Genomic DNA, 20,731 nt, shown 5'->3' with positions numbered 1-20,731 from the left:
ACCATTTATTAGTTATGACTTCTCATCTCGGAAGTCAACAAGTAGCATAAGAAGGAGAAGTAGGGATCATTCTAGGGTATAAATCCTAGAAGCTTCATTGAATTCTCATGTATTTACCTCAAGGAAATAGGTTTTGTGTAATGAAGGATAACTTGTGGTAGAGAATTACAAATTTTAGATGAACTTTATCACTCTCTCCTCATAAAAGTACATTTTCAAAATCCTCTGATGTAACCACTTCACTTTACCATAACACATTTTCATAGACTGAATGGTTTAAATAGCAAACACTGATTTATCACACTTTTAGAGGGTGGCAAGGGTCAAGGATCTGGTGTAGGTCAGATGTCAGGTAAGCACCAGCTTCAGGGTTTGCAGACGACAGTCTACTTATTGCACATGGCAGAGAGCAGAGCGACCCCTCACCTCTCTTATAAGGCCTCAAATCCCATTCATGAGTGTTCCACCTTTAGGACCTAATTACTTTCCAAAGTCTGCATCTCCTAATATCATCTGAGTAGAAGTTAGGATTTCAATATATAACTTCTGAGAGACCATAAATACCCAGTTTATTACACATTCTTAATTCAGACCTATACTGTCACCATAATGACAGATAATCATAATAAACAGAAACAGATATTATCAAGCATACAGCAGGAGAGCAAATTCGACTTTTATTGGAAACCCTTATCCAATGATCTTACACGCTATTGATACATTGGGATATACAGAATGTGTCACTCAACAATGGAAAACTCTTATTTTGATCAGAGGATTACCAAAGCAACAGGAAGTATCTCAAAACTACAAAAGCCTACCTAGCCTACCTTCTTTTTATATTTAAAAAGAAATACACCTCTAAACTCCAAACTTTTAAATAAAACTCATCCTGATCATCCAAAAGTGATAAAAATCAAAATGAATAAATTTCACTGAAAATAAGGAATAACCAAGTTTTATGATAACTTTAATGCAAAACTGAAAGATGATTCAGCATCAAGTTCATCCTCACACAAAAAAGTGAATTTTACTTCATGTCCTCTCTTCCTATTATTCCTGAAATTTGATTTTCCTGCATAATCCTTGCACTGTCAGGGTATTTTACAGGATTCAATTTACTAAAATTTGGTTAGAAGTTTTGTGTGCATATTAATGAAGAATATCTGTGTATGATATTATTTTATGCTAATGTCTTTATTTGTTCTTTTTACTTTTCTAACTGTGCTAATTCATCTCAGCTAAGTGGTGTTTATACTAGAAATATGAGGCTGATTCAGCTCTCAAAAATCAATCCATTTAATATACTATAAAAATACTGAAAAAGGTAAAACGAATGAATGTTTCAATCAATGCATCTCAGACAATCCAATATCTATTCTTGATAATACCTGTCAGCCTGATACAGGACGTATATGAAAAGTATACAGTTATCATCATGTTTAATTGTGAAAGACTGAATGTTTCTCCAAATCAGGCAAAAGACAAGGATGTCTAGTTTCATCAATTCTGTTCAACATTGAAATGGAAAAAAAAAGGCATCCCACTGAAAAAAGAAGAAGTTAATCTTTACTAAATTTGTATAAAAGAATATAATGAAATCCATGGAAAAGATATTGAAGTTTACAAATAAATTTAACCAGTTTGTAGAATACATGACCAATATAATAAAAATCAGTTATATTTCTATATACTATCAACCAACAATTAAAAATGAAAATTTAAAAAAATACAATATAAAAAAATTAAAATATAAAGTTATTAGAAAAAAATCTGATAAAACTTGGAGCTATTTAAAAAACACATAAAATGAATCTTAGAACTTAATATAACATTTTAAACTAGAGCTGTCTCTCCCGCTGGAACTGGCCTGCAATCTCCCTAGACTGTGTATTTTTTTTGCTTTACTCCAAAAGCTTTTTACTCTGGAAATGGTCTCATTCTCCCTTGAATGTGTTTCTACTTTCCTGAATAAACCTTTGTCTGTGCCTCTGGCAAAGGTTTTTTGGTACCAAAGATTAAACCTCGGGGCTCTTAAACACTGAGTCACATCCACAGCATTTTTTGTTGTTTTTGATTTTTTTTTTCTTTGAGAGAGGGTCTCACTAAGTTGCTTAGGGCCTTGCTAAATTGCTGGGACTGGCTTTGAACTTGCAATTCTCCTGCCTCTGCCTCCTGAGCTGCTGAGAGTTGAGGGGTGTGGCATCATCCCCAGATTAAAAAAAAAAAAAAAATAAACGGGCTGGGGATGTGGCTCAAGCGGTAGCGCGCTCGCCTGGCATGCGTGCGGCCCGGGTTCGATCCTCAGCACCACATACCAACAAAGATGTTGTGTCCGCCGAGAACTAAAAAATAAATACTAAAAATTCTCTCTCTCTCTCCTCTCTCACTCTCTCTTTAAAAAAAAAAAAAAACTACAAAATTTCAAGAGGGGAAATCCTTGTGACCTTTAGTCAGCCTGGGATTTGCTGGAGATCATACTCAAAGCATAACCCATGAACGAGAAATTGATACATCAAATTACATCAAAATAAAAAAAAACTCTGCTTTTTCATAAGATGATGTTAAAGAAATGAAAAGGCACTGTATATAACCTTGGAGAAAACATTTGCAAAGCATAGACACGACAATAGCTATGTCTTCAGACTATATAAAGAGCTCTTAAATGTGAATAAAAAAAAAACTAAAATTGGGCAAAAGATTTCATTAGGTTCTCTGTCAAATAACACATATTAATATCAAATAAATAAATTAAAAGGTGCTCATTATCATCAATTATTTGGGGAATACAAAACCTGATGAGATAACTTTGTATTGGCAAGGTGATAGAGAAACTAGGATTGTTTTACATTCTGGTTAGGAGCATAAAATAGTTTAATCACTTTGGAAAAAGTTTGGAAGTTTATTAAATCTTTAAACTAAATCTATTTGACTCCTAATCATTTGTTCAAGATAAATAAAATCAAATGTTTGTTAGCAAAATCTTGATCAACTAAAAGTGGATCAAATCTAAGCATTAGACCAGAGACCCTATACCTTCTAGAAGAAAATGTAGGTCCAACTCTCTATCACGTCAGCTTAGGAACCAACTTCCTCAACAAGACTCATAAAGAGCAAGAAGTAAAATCAAGAATCAATAAATGGGATGGTATCAAACTGAAAAGCTTCTTCATAACAAAGGAAATAATCATGTGAAGAGAGAGCCTACAGAGAGGGAGAAAATCTTTGCCATCAGCACCTCAGATAGAGCATTAATTTTCAGGATATACAAAGAACTCAAAAAATTTAACACAAAAAGAACAAATAACCCAATCAATAAATGGGCAAAGCAAGTGAATAGACACTTCATAGAATAATAAATACCACTGATCAACAAATATATGAAAAAATGTTCAACATTTCTAACAATTAGATAAATGCAAGTTTAAACAACACAAGATTCCATCTCACTTCAGACAGAATGGCAATTATAAAGTTTACAGTAACAATAAATACTGGTGAGGATGACAGGGAAATGTTCACTCATACATTGCTGGTGGGAATGCAAATTGGTGCAATCACTCTGGAAAGCGGTATAGAGATTCATCAGAAAATGTAGAATGGAATCACAATTTGATTCAGTTTTGCCACTCCAAGATGTATATACCCAAAGGACTTAAAATTAGCATACTATGGTGATGCAGCCACATCAATGTTTATAGCAGCTGAATTTACAATAGCTAAACAAAGGAATAAACCTAGATGCCCTTCAATAGATGAATGGGCAAAGAAAATGTGGTGTATATACATAATGAAATATTACTCAGTCATAAAGAAGAGTGAAATTGTGGCATTTGCCAGTAAATGAATGGAATGGGAAACTACCATGCTAAGTGAAATAACCCAAGCCCCAAATCCCAAAGGTGGAATTCTCTCTCTGATATGCTGATGCTAACCCACAATAAGGGGGGTTAGAGAAGTTCAATGGATTAGACAAAGGGGAATGAAGGGAAGGGATAAGGGATGGGAACAGAAAAAACAATTAAAATGAATGGGACATAACTTTCCTATGTTCATATATGAATACACCCCTAGTGAAACTCCACATCATGTAAGGCCACAAGAATGGGAAGTTATGCACTATGTATAATATATCAAATATACTCTACTACCATGTGTATCTTAAAAGAAAGAAACTTAAAAATTAAAAAAATATTGTGCATGAATGTTCATATCAGATCTATTTATAATGACTAAAAACTGGTAACAATCCAGTGTCCACCAGCAAAAGAATAGATAAATGAACTTATATATTTGTAGACTAGTCAGCCATGAAAAGAAATTTATGCTACAACATGAGTGTAACTTTCAGCAAAATAAGGGTGTTGAGTAAAACTAGCTATTTAAAATAGAATACAGGAGGCTAGGGATGTGGCTCAAGCGGTAGCACTCTCGCCTGGCATGCGTGTGGCCCGGGTTCGATCCTCAGCACCACATACAAACAAAGATGTTGTGTCCACCGAAAACTAAAAAATAAATAAATAAATATTAAAATAGGATACAATGTATGATTCTTTTATTCACACAAAATTCTAGGAAATGAAAATTAACATACATTGGAAGAAAGAGATCAGTTGTTGCCTTGTATGGGAAGAAGGCAGAGAGCAACCAGAAAGTGACTACAAAGGCAGGAGGGGAATTTTGGAGGTGACAGGTTTGTTTAATGTCTTGAACATGATGATGATCTCACAGGTGTATATGTAAAGGCACACACACATATATGTTCATGTCAAAAGTTACCAACCTGGACACATTAAATGTATGTAATTATTTTATGTCAAACGTCTCAATAATTCTTACAAAAATTAAAAAGCCCAAAGCAAAATAAAATCTCCACTATAAGATCCATTATTCATGTCCCTGGATCTTTTGCTTCAGGCTACCTCATGACTATCACTGGTTGTATTAGGTGGGTGGCACTGAGTCAAAGGCCCACTGTTGGATTTATCAGCTGTGGCTAGCGTGGGGCAAAGCCTCCATGTGTTGCCAGCCTGAACATTTCCATTTGACAAATTGCATTAGGTGGAAGGGCAGTGCTGGTTTTAGGCTGCATTCACCACTGAATGAAATACGAGGCAAAATGTAAAGGTCCCCAAGAAGAGAGAAGAATTAGTGACAGGGATCTGAATGTCCCTTGCCCTCTTGGCTGGTTCATGCATCCAGTTCAATTGAGACCCTTAAACCTTCTCCCACACTGTAATAACCCTGCAAATTCCAAGTTTCACAATCCACATTCCAGAAAAATTAAATGGTCCTGAGACTTTGTTTTTTGCTTTGAAACACGATGCTGTACTTTACCAGGCACCTCATTTTTATACAAACTTTTGGCAGCTGCTTAAGGCTCTTAATTAATGTTCCAGGAATTTACAATACTTCATGAGGGGACAAAGAATGTTAAGCTAATCACAAACCTTCTTAGCATTAGCCAGTGAAGAGATGCCCATGTTGCACTGGTAAATAATACACAGATTTCAATTCTCTTTGCTTCACACAATTTAGTTTTACTTTCTTAAAAATGTTACTCCTGTAGAATGATTACTAATTATTTATGATACCATATTTTACAAAGGTATTAAGATGATTGGAAAGGGGAAAAATAAGATTAAACAAATGAAAAAGCAGATATTAAACATTATTATTTCCATACATTTTTTTGACCAAGCATTTCCTTTGTGCTAGGTATTTTGCTGGGATAAGATGAATGCTATTGAACTAAAATCAGCCTGTTTCTTGCCTTGACAGAGTTGATAGTCCATAAGTAGAGTGCAGTTAAATATGCAGCCCAAACTCCAGCTCCTGCTTCTTCTTTTTCTTTTTCTCATACAAATTATCTTCAGTCAATAAATGCATTTTATGTTCCAAATGTCATGAAATAACTAGGGATAAGAAATTTTGGTATCAATATTATGTAAAGGTAATCTCCACCCACTGCAATTCTCCATCTGCATCTTTTACTCTATCCTCTTCCTTTCTATGTTACCATTTTCATTTAATTTTGAAACAATTTCAGACAAAATTTGCAAACCTGGTACAAATTATTCCCATATACCCTCACCAGACACCTCAAATGTTAACCTTTCACCATTCTTGCTCTCTCATTCTTTTTCTCTCCTTCTCACCCACATTTGCCCTCCCTCTCCCTTTCTATAAATAAGGATATATATATATATATATATATATATATATCCTTATTTATATATCTTATATTATATACAAAAATTTCAAAATAAAACACAATATATTTAGAAATGCCCCATTTTATATATATATATATATATATATAGAGAGAGAGAGAGAGGGAGATATTTTATATATTTATATATTATATTATATATTATATATATTTTATATATATATATATATATAGAGAGAGAGAGAGAGAGAGAGAGAGAGAGATGAAAACACAACATAACCATAGATATATTTTTCCAAGTAGAGATATATTTTTTCCAACATTATGTCCTTTGTACCAAATGCATTCGTGTAATTTTACATAACCACATTGAAATGAACAAAATCAGAAAACTAACATTAGCAACACTATAATCTAGAGACTATAGTCAAATTCGTCAATCTTAACTCAAGTAACATTTTGCACATAGTTTTATTGTTCTTTTCTCCTTCCTTTAATCTGGAATAGATCTTAGTGTTTCTTTCTCTTCCATGGTTTGGATATTTTTGAAGAATATAGACCAGTTGTTTTGTATAACATTCCCGGGGTTGAGTTTATCTATTTCCTTATTTTTAAATTCAAGTTATGCATTTTGGGCCAAAATACCACAGAAATGATGTGCCTTTCTCAGTGCATCATCCTGTTGGACTGTGAAGCAATAGTTTAACATGGTCCATTTGGCAAAGATAGTGTCTGCAAATTGTCTCTAATGTCTAGTTATTTTTTTTATTTGTAATTAGTGACTGTTATATTGAGAGCTACTTTAAGATTATATTCACCTTGTTTCTCACTATACATTTTTACTATACTCCATTGAGAACTCTTGCCTGAGACAACAATTACTAGAGTTGGATTCAAATAGTATTTTTATTTCTCTTATTTCTCCTATCTTTATTAGTTGGAATTTTAGTGTAAGGGAGAGTTTGCTTTCTCCCTCAGTAAAATGCTTCTCTGAGTTCTTTTCATTCATGTGTCCACCCACCTATAAATTTTAAAAACTTTTTAATTGATCCATTGTATTATTTTCTGTAGTTCTGAAGAGTTCTGTGATGTAGGCCTATTTTCATTTTTCTCACTTAGTTAAATTTCTACAAAAGATTTCTAGTGGTTAGGGGACCAGATCACAATATTATTTCTCCAAAAATGACTAAGTATGCTTGAGGGATTTTAAAAAAGAGTTTTAAAATTACTCCTTTCTATGTGATTGAAAACTAAATTACATAAGAAAAAAAAAGGATAAGTCTATTCTTTAAAATCTGTTGTAGGCTCGTTTGTGAGGGAGGGATTCAACTTTCCAGAAATGACTCATCTCTTTAAATTAATCCACACATACTTATAATAAGCAAGTGTGTGGACTCTATGTTCCTCTCCTAATTTCTTTGTCAGTATAACACCTCATTGAATTGCAGGCTGCAATTGTAAATCTCACAAGCCAGATTTGATATTCCCATCAGGATTGATTGGGTATCTGACTCAAGTCTCACTCTTTATATGCATTTCAAATAAAAGATTTCTCTGTCTTCTCATAATCTCTTCACATCTTTCCATGGACTGATCTCATTTGAATATCCCAAATTTGAAATTTTAGTGACAGTATTCCAATCACTTGTTCAAAGTAGATATAGGGGAAAATTCTAAAGGGTCACAAATGAAATCAATGAAGTCAATTTAACCTAAATACATTGCAAAACAGCAGTGCTTACAAACATTCATTTGGAAATGTAGAAGAGGTTTTGGTTTTATATTTTTTCTCTGTATACAAAAATTTCAAAATAAAACACAATATATTTAGAAATGCCCCATTTTCAGTGCCTAATGTATGTCCCAGGTGCTTTACATATATATTCAAAAGTTTCATAAAATTTTAGAAGGTTCATGTGAATCTGTCATTCAGAGAGCTAAATTGAACTAAGGTCAAAGATAACAAGGATAATGTATAGTAATCAAATCTAATTTGAAAAGGCCATATTTTCTCTCTGTATTCTATTGTTAATGTACTTTTTAGTAATAATGCTACAGAGGAATAAATATTATAGTTATGAAATCAAGAAGTAAAAGTTATAGGGGGTTCTGGGGCAGAAAGGGAAATTCTCAGAATACTTGAGTTGAAAGTGTTTATTTCACTTGGTTTTTGTTATTCTTATCTATATTCTTCCTTGTAGTATCCATATATTTAAAAATCTGCAAATATGATTAAACACTAAGCTATTTAAAAGCCTTAAGTCTGAGAGAGAATAATAACTAGGTGCTGTGTTCCCATAATGATTACAACTAGTACCAATTTGTAAGCTGCTTTATCTGTCACTAAAGCATGAACACACCAACTTGATTTTTCTGTTTCGAACAGCAGGTGGTGATGCTGAGTTATACTGGCAAGTGTTAGTGCTTAATTTTAGATATTTCTCTCTCTCTCTCTCTCTCTCTCTCTCTCTCTCTCTCTCTCTCTGTATACATATATATTTTTATTTTTCTTATAACTTGTTTTTTTATGTGGTGCTGAGGATTGAACCCAGTGCCTGCCTCACACATGCTAGGCAAATGCTTTTACACTGAGCCACAGCCTTACCCTTAGATACTGCTATATCATTTATATTATCCTGTAAATATTTACTTTATAGATGATATAGGTGATAAAATCATATTATTTTTAAAATGTTATGTATTCATAAATCTTATAGAGGAAAGAAAATGGCCATAAATATAAATAAAACACACACCATTTAAATAATTTAAAGTTCAGTTCTTCCTACAATTATTTAAATAATTTTAACATGTATTTTAGCAATAAATGTGGTTTAATATTAGAAATTAAATATTTACATCAAATATTCTCTAAATTTGTAATTATTATAAAAATAATATTGCTTAATGTCAAAAACTAAAGGAATTTTTGTTGCTTACTAAAAGAATGAGCAGAAAAATAAAGCTTTTTTTGCTTATTCAATTAATTTTAGTTGAATACAATGATTATTTTTAATCACTTTCTATCAAGATTACAATCCTCTCTATATAGTCTATTGCATATCTATGACCTTTCTGTTCTGCTGTCTTTAATGTCACTAAATAATTTATTTTGAGCCTCAGCTATATTTTATCTCTTGATTGGTTCCTAGTAAACCTTAGAAGGGGTTTGGCCAGAAGGTGGGATGGGATAAGGAAAAGGAGGATGTTATATTCTATTAAAACTGTTGTGATACAATATTTAAATATTGCATTCCTCTAGGCCATTCTAATAATTATGGTGAAAAATATTTGCATCATTTTCTCATAAGTTCCAGTACACACAGTGCAAAGGTAATATTTATAGTCTTGAATGATTCCCAGACAACAGCAGACAGCAGAGGGCATCTCTAAATATCCTAATCACTTCCTTTGCAGTGCCTGCTTGATGCTGTGGGGAGACAGGTAGCTGAGAACCTTGTGAATGAGGTAGAGTCAGGTTGTTGGCAGGAACTAGGGGTTCTATGCAAGAAACCGAGCTTAAATCTGAGAAAGGAGTTAAAAAGAAGCAGAATTAGCATTAGTATTTAAAACAAATTGTCCCAAATTCTACAGAGTGGAGATGTGGGGACCACTTACATTTCACTTTAATTCCAATCTATACGACTTCAACATTTTTTATTCGGCCTTTGTGAAATTGGACCTGAAGTTTCAAGACAAGTTCACTGCCAATGGTTCTTCATTGTTGGTTGAGTCTATGGCAAAGTCGATAAATATTATAATCAATACTTTCAAATGTCTGCTCAAAGGGCTACTTCTAAAGAGAATGCTTAACCCAACTGAGCCTTCCATCTTATCCCTAGTCCCTGGCAGTTGTTATCACTTTAGAATAAAAAGCCAATCAGGGTAGCAGTCAAAACTTCAGCTTATCCTGAAATTAATGTGATTAACAGATAAACTGTAAGTGTACTTTCAATTTCAAAATTCTTGCCTTTATTTAATACTGAATGTGTTATCCAAAAATTAGCAGATTCAGCTGTAATACACACACACAAACATACACATGGATTATATATAAAATATACATATTATATATATCCATATCAGACACACACACACACACACATATCTGTATCTGTATATCTTCTTTTGTCTGCAAAATAGACAACTGAAACAGAAGCTCTGCTGGGTAGAAATTTGGGAATCAACTTTTCTTGAAATGTCTCAAGAAAACTATTAGGCACAGTATAGTTGAGAATCATTAGTTTGAATACTTTTATGAATGTTAATAAAAGCAACACTTTTGCAATATAAAGAAGTAACACAGATCTGGTGGGCAAAACAATATTTGTGAGGCTTGCATGATGCCTACAAATCGTGTGGCCCTCTTTATACAATAACATAAAAAAATTCAATTGCAAAATTAGACGCACTTCTTTTAGAGGAAGTTTACTCCTGAAGCGTGGACATTGAGGTCAACTTCAACTCTCACTAGCCTAGACATGTTTCTGAGCCTTTCTGGATTGAGAATAATGACCTTGTGAAGTTTCCAAGACCAAAAGAGCAGTTAAACACCCTGCAGGTATAGAAGGTATGGCCCTCTTCATCTCTGACTACCTAGATCTGTGCAGCAGTGTGAAGTGAATAGAGAAGTAAGAGCAAGATTTTGAGATTCTCAATAGTACAACTAAACACACTTGCATCCTCTGTTCTGCTCTAGATTTCCACACTCAAGGATTAAGGAGCATATGTTCAGTAAGTAACTGAATAAAAGACAATTAAATGAAAGAGTTAATGAATGAATGGGTATACATGGATGAGTGAAAGGAAAGGCTCATGTCCTACCAGCTACTATCATAATACACATATCGATTGGGGAAAGCCTGGGAAGTGATTGTTTTCTTGAGGAATCCAAAATAATTAACTCTATGTTAGGGTGAATGTGATTAAATGAGCTGAGTGGAGTTTATCCCTAAGAACCTCCTGGCACAAGTGCGTTTTTGGAAATCTTTGGAAGGAAGGGGCATGTGCTCATGAGAAGCAACATAAGAGTTTCTGGCTTGGAAACTTTCTAAAAGCTTAATAACTTTCTAAGCTATTACACAGTCACAAGATTTGGATTCCAATATTGAATCATGTGAGAAGTAAGATTCAAACTCTAAACGCTCTGACTTTATCATACCCATTTTGTACTACTACATAATTTTAGGAATCAGATTTTTTTCCATTTTGTAAAAGTATTAGGAGACAGAAACATTCTGCCTTCTATCTAAATGATTTTGATAAAATTTACAAGGTGGGGTAGAAAAGAGAGTGATATAAAAGTCAATACAGCACATCTATATACAGTGAGGATTGTTCCCCAGAATATTATGTCTGCCATTTATAAGGGCAACTTTCATTTAATACTTTAAAAACTATAGAAATTTTATGTCATTTAACAATGTAAGATATTTTTAATTATATGCATGGTGTTATATAACGTTTTAACCAGGGTCAAAATAGGTTATAACAGGTTATAGATTTACTGGTCATAATACTATTTAATCACATTCTTCTCTCACAAAACATGGCACAGTACATGGAACCCAAGTTACACACACACACACACACACACACACACACACACACAAATCATGCACACATATTTGAATATATACAAATATATGTTTGCTTACATATATCTACTCCTTTAAAAACTAGAAAAGAAATTTAATCACCATGATTATATGCTTGCTTCTTCCAGTACATAAACAAATCCAAGGTAAAGTACATAATAGTTATCTAAAACTTTGACCAATTTGTAAACAATAACAACAACAACAACAAAAACCAGCAGAAAACAATAAGAAATATTCTGGTTACGCAGGCTCATTTTAACTAAATATATATGTATTATAATCTAAAAGGATTTAATGGAAGCTATCCATCAGAGAAAATAAATTAATCAAATAATCATAATTAGCTTTTTCTTATTTTTTTTGCAGGCTGCCATTAGTCTTGCAGTGGTGAAGAACCCTGTTTTAGACTTTATTATCAGAACAAATGTGCTTTATTGTGTGTGTGTGTGTATGTGTTTATGTGTATAAGCAATGTGACTGTGTGTGTATGTCTACACCTTGAAAGGTGTAGTGAGACTATCAAGAACCATTGCCTTTCCAGAACCAAAAAAACTGGGTTTTAGGTATCCTGATCTTACTCTATAGGCATTTAAACACTTTAACATATTTTATTTTTCTCTATTTCTGGTAATTCATCTCTTTTATGCTGACATGGTAGTAGAATCTGAGGTCATGTGTTCTAGATGCATGTGGTTGGTGATTGTTTCTTTTGCAACTTAAACTCACAAGAGCAACACCAGATGAAGTAACTGGCCAAATTCCAGAAGTTCTATGCATCAGAGGATTAGATATAGGGATTCTAATTAGGAAAATAATATAATATTGTCTCTGAGCTATTGGAAGCTTGTGAAAAAAAGGTTACATTTCTTTGAAATATTTATATTTACTTTTGCTTGAAGCTCCAAAGTATTTTTGCAGACATGAGGTTTAAGGGATACCTTTAAAATGTCTCCCCTCACTTAATTTTTATGGTTGAAATTACTGTGGATTATTACTATTGATTTGATTCCCAAATCCTGGTAGATGTCCCCAAAATAAAAAAAAAAAGATATTATAAAACTCCATACCCAAAAGTGCCCATTAGTCAGATCTGAGCATGCCAAGTTGTCAAACGATATTACAGTTATGATCTTTAAAGCATTCAGAAAAGCTGGATAACTTTGTGCAAAAAGCTGTATTTTATGGCTTTCTGCCTGTGCCAAAGGGTTTGTCCAACAGAAAGTACCCTGGTAAGCCTAATTATTACTGCACATATGGTACGTGGCATTATAAGCTATTCTGAGGTTTTGGGGAAAGAGAGAGCCATGAGTGACAATCTCAGTGGGGCGTGCTGAGGAATGTGAACTCCAACTCTACCCTCCTCATGTTGGCAGAGCATAAAACACATAGTGCTGCTTTAGTAATCATCCTCTCACATATTTACTTAATTTAAGGGCAAATGATTTTGACAAAATTTACAAGGTGGGGTAGGAAAGAGAGTGATATAAAAGTCAATGCAGCACATCTATATACAGTGAGGATTGTTCCCCAAAATATTATGCCTGCCATTTATAAGGGCAGCTTTCATTTAATACTTTAAAAACTAAAGAAATTTTATTACACTTTCTTTAGAGAATAATGAAAAATCGTATTTCTGATACAACTTAAGCATTAAAAAATATTTGAATCTCGTAGTGCGGGTGATTGCACAAACAAAAATGTCTTGAAGGATTGAACTCAGAGGGACATGGAAGCCATCATCAGTCATCTATCAGAGTTGCTAGTTTGTTTTTAGTCTATTACATTTGAAAGAGTCTTCATAGAGAGAAGAGAACTTAAGGACATTAAGCAAAGAGGATTGTTTTATGATTGTGGTTTTAATATACCCACCCAGTGAGAACTGTCTACGCCAACTATGGCTTCCTCAATTTGCTTTAAAATCAAATTCAGACATCTCTCTTCCACCCCTTTTTAAAGGCCAGTGTTATTGATTGTTTAGTTGAAGAATTTTTTCTCAGTGGACATTTTAACAGTGGAGGACACTCCTTAATGTCTTGAAAGTGTTTATACATTTAAACCAGTAATTTTGCTTAAATCCTCTACTGAGTTTTGTGGGAAGTTTGATTCCATTCTCCAAGTTCACAAAGCCTAGCAAATTCATGGTACAACTTTGTCCCCTGATTCTGCAGAAAACAAATAAGTATATTCTTGTCAAACAAAATAAAAGGATTGGACTCTTTGGTTTTACATTTTAAATACTAAAAACTACAACAAAAACAACAACAGCATTCTACTTTGTAGTTTAGGGTTATCTTATCCAGACTGAAATAAATGAAAGTAAATTCTTCGTATTTCTTGCAGATCTGTATTCATGGCCAAGTCTAAAAAAGAAAACAATAATGTCATAATGTGTAATAGTGTTTTCTCCTTTTATTATTCAGATTTTTTTAAATTCTTGTAGTTGTAAGTAGACAGCATGCTTTTATTTTATTTGTTTATTTTTATGTGGTGCTGAGGATCGAACCCAATGCCTCCCACATGCAAGGCAGGCTCTCTGCCACTGAGCTCAGCCCCAGCCATCAGAATATGTTTTAAAATACAATCAGATATACTTATCTCTATTTTTAAAATGAAGAAAATGAAATACAGGTGTTAATTCAGCCTTTACTTACAGTTTTAAGTGAATTATTTATAAATCTCCTTGATATATAACTTGTAAAGATTGCAATGAGTTTTAAATGACATTTGACAGTTCATTTTTTGCTTTGAGAATAAAATAGAATTGATGGTCTTCAAATTTGGCTTCGCTCCTGCTATTTCTATTTTCTCCAAAAGGTGGCACTTGTGCAATCTCCTGCTTTATCAGGGTGCAGAGAACCAGGGGAGCCAGGGGGACCAGAGTGAAATTTCAAAATTCTTTTTCTTCAGCAATATCCAGGTGGCCAAGTCAGAAATCTGCATTTCTGCAACTACAGCTCCTTTATGCTCAAAACACTCTTCAAATAAGAGACACTTTGATTTTGTGAAAGAAGAACATGATTCCTGTCTTAGTTTGGTTTAAACTTTGGAGTTCTTAATCTCAAGTTTATTTTACAACCTTCTTCTTTCCTTTTGATCTTGACTCACATTTGAGTCCCCCCTCCCTTTTTAAAAAATAACCTTGATTCATCTGTATTTGTCCTCCTAATTAAAATGCATAAGCAACTCAGGAGTCTGTCTGGACTCTGTCTAAACAAACCTTCCTGGAAGCAGACAACCAGAAGGATAAGTCTCTCAACTGGGAAAAATCTTTTAAGCTATGGTCAGATGAGAGAAGGTCACAGGCACAGAGGGAAAGGAAAACATGCTAGGGAGATCCTGATGGGGAGGCAAAAATTAACTTATGAGACTTAAATCAAACATATGGGCTGGGGATGTGGCTCAAGCGGTAGCACGCTCGCCTGGCATGCGTGCCCGGTTCGATCCTCAGCACCACATACCAACAAAGATGTTGTGTCCGCCGAGAACTGAAAAATAAATATTAAAAATTCTCTCTCTATCTCCCATCTCTCAGTCTCTCTTAAAAAAACATATATGTTATTCTCAGCAATTCATGTGCATTTGGTCCTAATTGCTTCAGCTAGAGAAAAAAAAATATTAATGAAGTCCAACCAGTGCATTTTATAGATGAGAAAACCTAGACCCAGAAAGATAAGGAGTGTGTTCAGTGGAATTCATGCCTATTTCATTGAATTTTTAATTAAGTAAAATTAAAAATTTAGTTTTCCAATTGAATTAGGCCCATTTCAAGTATGCAATGCTATATGTAGACAATGGCTACTGTATTGGACATGTAGAATTTTCTATCATTGCTTAAAGTTCTTTTGGAGAGCCCTGTGATAGAAAATTAACCGTGGGGAGTAAAGAGAATACAACACAGTTGGCTACCTGGAGTGATAGACTAATTCAGTGTACAATTGCTAAAAAATATTTGGTTTAAATTTACTGAAGTTTGTAAGCAAATTTCCAAATAGCAATAAAAAATTATTAGGTTAATGTCATTTTATGCCCTTTCCCCTTCCCTTTCCTGTCCACGTTTGCCTTCTATGATATTTTTTTTCCCTTTTGAGAGCTCAGTAAATCTTTGAGAACAAGGTTTCATTCCTATGTGTGCATTTTTTCAATTATATTTCACAATTTCTGTTGACTGTCTCCTGTGCAACAGGCATTGAATTAGGCAGCTATAAGACAGATTCTCTGTGATAATGAAGCAGTCCTATAGGCACAAGCACATGTTTGCACACCCAGTAAAGGTAGGAATGAGGTACTTAGGAAGTAGCAAGTTAGTATGATTAGCATAGTTGGATAGATTAAGAAATGAATGCTTAGTCTGAGGGGTTAAGTGAGTTTCCCAAAATAATTCAAATGATAAAAAGCATGTCCTTAGACCGAAATCCATGTTTTTAACTCTCAGCACAATGCATTTTATAATCTCTCTGTCACTAATCCCAGAGTAGAGATTGGTTTATGCCAATTTCCTAATTTCTTCCAAAACTCGCTAAAGAACCATAAAAGAAGTTGTGCCTTGCATGCATGGTACATTCTGTCTCCTTTTTCTAATTCCAACGTCTAGAATTTCCTTTCATATAAACAGAATGATCTTTGCATTTTATATAAACTTCTCTTTATACCTCTGAATTAAGTTCTAGAAGATCTCTGTATTGAATTATTCTGTGCTTGATATTTTTAAAATACCTTGAACTCTTAGGGATTTTTAAAACTTAAATGCAAATTAAATGAGTGTGCTCTCTCCTGTACTGTAAACACACACACACACACACACACACACACACACACACACACACACACACTCTCCTAGTAACATAGCTATGTTTTCTTATCCTAATCCCTGAATTTACCTTTCAGTATTTAACACTCACTCACACAGAAGTGGATGAATAGAATCACACTGTTTGCAGGTAATCAGGGCAACACCAGTAGCATACACCTTATCAGTTTGGACATTTCTCTTCCCTTTCCATATAAAAGCATAATTAATTTAGGCACACCTGAGTTCAGATGCTATCCTGACTCTAGGTCTTAATAGATTTTCCCTTTACAGATGCCCAAACTTGGAAATTTGGTAGCATTACTCTTTCTGCTCCACCTATAACTAATAGTACTTAGTAGGACCTCTGTATGAATTTGTCAGGATGAACCCAACTACTATGAATAACTATAAAGCTCTAATAAAAAATTAAAATGAAGAAAAGAAGTTCCCTTTGGTAGATAATTTCCCTCATATGCACGGGTTATCAGAAAAATGATAATTTTTATGCTTTGATTGGTTTTAGATATTATGTATAATTGTAATTCTTTCAGTCAAAAAAAGTGGTACTATAATTTTACAAAATAAACCTAGCTAGAGATTATGCTTGTTTTCATCAATAGAAACTCCCAGTAACATTGCCATGTTTTCTTATCCTAATCACTGAATTCATCAATCAGTATTTAATCTACTGAAGCTTTTCTGGAAGCTTTTTCCAGTCTTCATGGAATACTGCCCAATCTCACCATCGTTTTCATTTTGTTATATACTCTTGCCAGAACAAACACAAGCAAAACCAACCAACCAGTGAAAATCATCTTTTCTACTCTCAGTGGGTTGGTCATCTTCCTCTCTGATTCATCAGTTTTCTTTGGAAAAATCTTCCCATTTGTATCCACAATTCCTTTAATCCTTTCTTTCTTTCAGGATTTCCTTCTAATATTCAGAGTTTGAAGGTCCTCATAGCCCAAAGCACTATTCTATTGTTTTTTTTCTTTTGTTTGTGTATTTCAGATACACTATTCTTGTACAATAAAAGCACATTCCTGTACTGAATTGTGTATACTCACCAGTGTAGTGGAACAAATGGACATTTTCATAGCAAAACACTTCCAGGCTGTGTGTACTTAGTTAGGCACATGACTTGATTCCATTGTTACTATCCCTTTTATAATAAGAGATTTCCATTAAAGCAAAAGATCAATGGGTACTAAGTAATAGCTGGATAGGTGTACTATTGCACTATATGATGACTATGTATAACAATATATCGTACATTTCAAAAAGCTAGAAGATATGATTTGTAAAGCTTTTGCCACAAAGAAATATTTAAACTTTTGGAAAATATATATGCTTAAATTGATTTAAACATGTCACAATATATACATGTGCTAAAACATCACTTGGTATCATTAACATTTACAATTTTTTTTTTAATATAGCTGTTAAAAATACAGTAACGGACTTGGGTATAACTCAATGGCAGAGGGCTTGCCCAGCATTCACAAGGCCCTGAGTTTGATACCCTGCACAGCAATCCCCTTACAAAAATAAATAAACAAATAAATAATGCAATTTCAAAGCCAATAATGATAAAAATGTATCTTATTTAAAAATAACCACATAGAATTTATTAACTTATTAATTGAAAGCAAATGGTTTTCATTGCTTCAAAAAAGTGACTTTAACTGGGACACTGGTGAATTTTTGCACCTACATGGAAATTCTGTTAATCTCAAAGATGAAGTTGAATTGAAAGATGAATATACTGAGAAAGGGAGCAAACTTCTTTTCTGTTATTTTTTATTCAAATTTTTGATGGTGCAGAATAATTATTTATTATCATGGGATTCATTGTGACATATTCCATGTGGCACATATATAATCTGGTTAGTTTCATTCCCCAATAATGCCCCTGGCTTCCCACCTCCTCCCCCAAACAGGTGTCTTTCTTCTACCTTCTGGTTTCCTTCCATATTTTATGAGATTCCTTTTCCCTTCCATTTTTCTTTTGAGCGTCTACATATGATCTAATGTTATTTAAATAGAAAAATTTCTAAACTCCCTTGCCTCAAATTTAGTTATAGAGTCAGTATTTTTTTGATGTTCCTTCTCAACAAAAATCATTGGAAATTAAAGGGAGACTGGGAAACTATAATTTTACTTGAGCTTGCCCAGATTAAAGGAGAGACAAAGTTCTGAACAAACTCTCCCTTGGCTAAAGACCAGAACCACTTAGTTCCAAATACCCACCTTTTTCCCCCTGTAAAACAACAACAATAAAAGGAGTTCTTTATGAAGAAATGAATATTTTCATTGAATTCATTGATTATATTTAATGTGACAAATTTCAACAATCTCACATTATTAGGTAACATGAACTTGTAGAGTGTTTTTCTTTTTTTTCTCTTTATTTTTTTTTAACCTAGAATGGTGATTAAACAATTTCCTGCCATAGCCATAGACCCACTGGATGCCAAAAACAGGAAACGAAAAAGAGCAAAAGATGGATTAAAATGACATTGGCAAATTCTTTTATTTACAAAAATTGAAAAAAAAAGAGAGAGAGACATTGTCTTTTATCTCTGAATATTTATATGTACAACATAAAATGAAATCATGGAGACATGCCTATCTGTTTATTTTTCAAAATCCGTGGTGTCAACAGTTTAGAAGTTTCCAGTAAAAACCAAGAATGAAGGCATTCCTGTGGGATGTAGTCAAATCAAGGAACTCTGGCCAAGTCTTACAAACAAACAAAAATTTTGGCTTATTTTTTAGAAGAGTTTGAATCGTGCATCCAATTTTTATAATTTACAAACACCCTCTTGATTGATTATATGTGTATTTGATATGTGTATATTTAAGCTAAAATCACAGTACTAAGGAGGCACTGATGAATGTGAAAGCGTTAATGACCTAAAGCACAACTCAGACTCTGGTGGCATTGACTGCAGACTAGCAATGGGAGGAGAATGTTAGAATATTGAGGCTAGGGAGAATCATTTTTATATGCATATAGTTTACTTGGACTTGGCTATGGATATGAAACCAAATCTCAAAGCCTATTTAACAGCTCTTGTCCTCTTAGTCTAAGATGAGCCTTCTCTGCCCATCTGGATCTTAGAAGGTTCGTTTTTGCAAACTGCCCCATCATGGCTCCACTGCTCATTGACTTCTGCTTAGAATCATCCAGTGATCCTGGGGCACTGAGAGAGGAAGCTAAGAGGAGAGAAAGTGTGCATTTCTTGCCCTGTTCTTCTCTTTATTAGCACATGGACCCTGGTACTCTTTTTTCCCCACTAGAAAGCCATTGCTTTGTAATTCCAATCCTCAATGGAAGTCAGTAACATTTCTTTCTCTTGTCACTTTGTTAATGGTTGTGAAGACTTTCCACTGTGCTAGTTTCTGCATGCCATACAATCCCTTCTTCACTACTTTTACAATTCTGATGCCTCAAGAAGTACTTTGTTGGTTGTTCATTTGAACCATCTGGAGTGAGTTCTATATCCTATCAAGACCCTAAATAATAAAAATGACTGTATTCTTTAAAACTCGATATTAACATGTAGAAGAATGAAATTGAACCCTTAAACCACACCATATACAAAATCAATGCAAAATACATTAAATACTTAAACTTAAGGCATGAAATTATAAACCTACCTGTAGAAGGCATGTGTGGAAATCTCCACAGCATTGTTCTATATAATGATTTATTGGATACAGCCCTGAAAACACAGACAACAAAAGCAAACATAAACAAGTGGAATTACATCAAACTAGAAAGATTATGCATAGCAAACAACAGAGGTAACCCATACATTAGCAAAAATACAGTCAGCCTTCCATACCTGTGAGCAATCCACAGATTCAACCAATTACAAATAGAAAATATTTTTAAACTTGCATCTGTACCAAACATGCACAGGCATTTTTTTATTACTGTTTTCTAAATAATACAACATACTTATTATTTATAAGCATTTACATCATCTTAGGTATTATAAGTAATCTAGAGGTGATTTAAGGTATACTGGAGATTGTGTACAGGTGATATACAATAGCAATTTATATAAGGGACTTGGGCACCATAGATCTTAATCCCTTCTGGAGTTTGAAAAAAAAATTCCCAAAGATCCAGAGTGTCACAATATTTGTAACTTATACATC

General features: G+C 33.6%; 1 long non-coding RNA gene across 1 annotated transcript; it reads right to left on the bottom strand.

Annotated features, from left to right (window-relative positions):
• Positions 1–9,559: 9,559 nt before the first annotated feature.
• Positions 9,560–20,291, bottom strand: LOC308658932. The gene is made up of 3 exons (XR_014024258.1): positions 20,225–20,291; positions 9,791–9,906; positions 9,560–9,697 (listed from the first exon to the last, which is right to left on the bottom strand). It is a non-coding gene; the product is annotated as an uncharacterized lncRNA (long non-coding RNA).
• Between the last annotated feature and the right edge of the window lie 440 nt (positions 20,292–20,731).

Source organism: Spermophilus citellus, assembly GCF_964194105.1.
Source record: "Spermophilus citellus genome assembly, chromosome: 10".
NCBI lineage: Eukaryota > Metazoa > Chordata > Mammalia > Rodentia > Sciuridae > Spermophilus > Spermophilus citellus.
The sequence above is the reverse complement of the archived record's forward strand: the minus strand, read 5'-3'. Positions and strand labels throughout refer to the sequence as shown.